The sequence below is a fragment of the Schistocerca serialis genome, chromosome 6 (genome assembly GCF_023864345.2).
Source record: "Schistocerca serialis cubense isolate TAMUIC-IGC-003099 chromosome 6, iqSchSeri2.2, whole genome shotgun sequence".
Lineage (NCBI taxonomy): Eukaryota > Metazoa > Arthropoda > Insecta > Orthoptera > Acrididae > Schistocerca > Schistocerca serialis.
The window spans coordinates 581,918,112-581,921,668 of record NC_064643.1 but is presented as its reverse complement, the minus strand read 5'-3'; the positions used below and the strand labels follow the sequence as shown (position 1 = coordinate 581,921,668).

Here is a 3,557-nt window from a genome sequence, read left to right as displayed (position 1 = left end):
ACTGGTCGTCACTTCAGATGTCTATAGTGCGTACCTCTCTTCATCAGCAACGAAGGTCACTCCAAAAGAAATGCACACTACTTTTTCTAAAAATCCATCTTTTATTCTACATGTTTGAAAGTTTTACAGTATGTAGATACATCCTTCAGGAACAATAGTTCGCAGGAGAGCTTCTGTAAAGTTTGGAAGGTAGGAGACGAGGTACTGGCAGAACTAAAGCTGTGAGTACCGTGCCTGAGTCGTGCTTCGGTTGCTCAGTTGGTAGAGCACTTGCCCGCGAAAGGCAAAGATCCCGAGTTCGAGTCTCGGTCGGGCACACAATTTTAATCTGCCAGGAAGTTTCATTTCAGCACACACTCCGCTGCAGAGTGAAAATCTCATTCTGGAAACATCCCCCAGGCTGTGGCTAAGCCATGTCACCGCAATATCCTTTCTTTCAGGAGTGCTAGTTCTGTAAGGTTCGCAGGAGAGCTTCTGTAAAGTTTGGAAGGTAGGAGACGAGGTACTGGCAGAAGTAAAGCTGTGAGTCGTGCTTCGGTAGCTCAGTTGGTAGAGCACTTGCCCGCGCAAGGCAAAGGTCCCGAGTTCGAGTCTCGGTCGGGCACACAGTTTTAATCTGCCCGGAAGTTTAATATTTTCATTTCTCCACATAATTTCCATCCCTCTCAACGGCCTTACGCCATATTTGAACCAGCGGCTGTATACCCGCACGGTAAAATTCTAAACCAACTTGTTGGAGCCACTGTTTGGCAGCGTGCACAAGGGAGTCATCATCTTCAAATCTTGTTCCACGAAGAGAGTCTTTCACTTTTCCAAAGAGATGATAGTCACATGGAGTCAGGTCAGGACTGTAGCTCGGATGTTTCAGTTTTGTCCATCCGAGTTCTGTGATCGCTTTCATGGTTTTTTGACTGACATGTCGCCGTGCATTGTGGTGCAACAGCAAAAGATCCTGCTTTTGCCGATGTGGTCGAACACGACTCAGTCGAGCTTGAAGTTTCTTCAGTGTTGTCACATATGCATCAGAATTTATCGTGCTTCCACTTGGCATGATGTCCACAAGCAAGAGTCCTTCGGAATCGAAAAACACCGTAGTCATAACTTTTCCAGCAGAAGGTGTGGTTTTGAATTTTTTTTTTTTCTTGGGTGAATTTGCATGACACCACTCCATTGATTGCCCCTTCGTCTCGGGTGAAAAATGATGGAGCCATGTTTCATCACAAGTCTCAATTCTGCCAAGAAATTCATATCCACCGCTCTCGTACTGTTCCAAAAGTTCGCTGCGTACCGTTTTTCTTGTTTCTTTGTGAGCCACTGTCAATATCCTGGGAACCCAACTGGCACAAACCTTTTTTAACGCCAACACTTTTACTATACTGCAAACACTTCCTTCCCCCATCCCAACGTAGCGTGACAATTCGTTCACTGTAATGCGTCTGTCAGCAGTCACCAATTCGTTAACTCTCTGCACTTTGTCTGGAGTGTGTTCAGTATGAGGCCTGCCGCTGCGAGGACAATCCTCAATATTGCCGTGCCCGCTTTCATCACGTAACCTGCATGCCCATCGAATAACTGTACTGCGATCGACAGCACTTATCTCCATACCTTTTTAAACTTTTTATGGGTGTTTCCCACAGTCTCCTTTTTCACGACACAGGAATTCTGTGACATCACGTTGCTTCTGACGAACGTCAAATGTAGCAGCCACCTTGAAGACATGCTGTCCACTGACGGGGACAGGTTGGACTAAGTTTGAAAACAAGCGGGAAGGGTGTATCAAAAAATGGCTCTGAGCACTATAAGACTTAACATCTTAGGTCATCAGTCCCCTAGAACTTAGAACTACTTAAACCTAACTAACCTAAGGAGATCACACACATCCATGCCCGAGGCAGGATTCGAACCTGCGACCGTAGCGGTCGCGCGGTTCCAGACTGAAGCGCCTAGAACCGCTCGGCCACTCCGGCCGGAAATGATGTATCCAGGCACTGTAAAACTTTCACACATGCAGAATGAAAACTGTATTTTTACAAAAATAGTGTGCATTTCTTTTGGAGTGACCCTCGTAATACACAAAAACAAACTGTAGGTTAATTATGTTACCAAAAATCTCGAAAATTGTATGACCAATTTATTTCAAATCTTTACACATTATTGTAATAAAAGTTCGGACGGACAGGCTATAAGCACTCTTCAGAACCAAAGAAACTGGTACGCATGTCGAATATCGTGTAGAGCGCCAGCGAGCACGCAGAGGTGCCGCAACTCGACGTGGCATGGACTCGACTGATGTCTGAAGTACTGCTGGAGAGAATTGACACTATGAATCCTGCAGCGCTGTCAATAAATCCGTAAAAGTACGAAGGGGAGACCTCTTCTGAACAGCTCTTCCAAGGCGTCCCAGATTTGATCAGTAAAGTTCATGTCTGGAGAGTTTGGTGGCCAGTGGAGGTGTTTAAACTCAAAATAGTGATCCTGGAGCCACTCTGTAGCAGTACAGGACGCGTGGAGTGTCGCATTGTCCTGCAGGAATTGCTCAAGTTCGTCGGAATGAACAATGGGCATGAATGGTTGCAGGTGACCAGCCTCCAGGAATTGCTCAAGTTCGCCGGAATGAACAATGGACTTGAATGGTTGCAGGTGACCAGACAGGATGCTTACGTACGTCTCACCAGTCAGAGTCATATCTAGAAGTATCAGGGTTCCCATATAACTGCAACTGCACACGTCCCACACCATTACAGAGCCTCCACCAGTTTGAACATCCCCCTGCTGACACGGAGGGTAAACTGATTCATGAGGTTGTCTGCATACCCGTACACGTCCATCTGCTCGATACAATTTGGAACGAGACTCGTCCGACTAGGCAACATGTTTCCTGTTATCACCAGTCCAATTTCGGTGTTGACGGGCTCAAGCGAGGCGTAAAGCTTCGTATCGCGCAGTCATCAAGGGCACACTATTGAGCCTTCGGCTCCGAAAGCCATTATCGATTATGTTTCCTTGATGAGGGCCCACCTCTGAAATCTGTTGCAATTTGCGGAAGGCTTGCACTTCTGTCACGTTGAACGATTATCTTCAGTCGTCGTTGGTCTCGTTCTTGCAGGATCTTTTTCCGACCTCTGCGATTCCGGAGATTTCATGTTTTACCGGATTCCTGACATTCACGGTACACTCGTGAAATGGTCGTACGTGAAAATCCCCATTTCATCGCCACCTCGGAGATGCTGTGTCCCATCGCTCGTGCGCCGACTATAACACCATGTTAAAACTCACTTAAATTTTGATAACCTGTCATTGTAGTATATATATATATATATATATATATACATATATATATATATATATATATATATATATAGGGTGTCCCAGCTATCTTGTCCACCCAAAATATCTCTGGAACAATAACAGCTATTGGAAAACGACTTTCACCGGTATGAATGTAGGGCTGGGGCCCATGAATGTACATATTTGGAAACATTCTAAAACGAAAGCATATGTGTTTTTTAACACAAACTTATGTTTTTTTTAAATGGACCTCCTATATTTTTTCTTCA

General features: G+C 45.2%; 1 non-coding gene across 1 annotated transcript; it reads left to right on the top strand.

Moving 5' to 3' along the window:
- Positions 1 to 530: 530 nt before the first annotated feature.
- Positions 531 to 605, top strand: Trnaa-cgc (transfer RNA alanine (anticodon CGC)). Its single transcript has one exon. It is a non-coding gene; the product is annotated as a tRNA-Ala (tRNA).
- Positions 606 to 3,557: the final 2,952 nt, after the last annotated feature.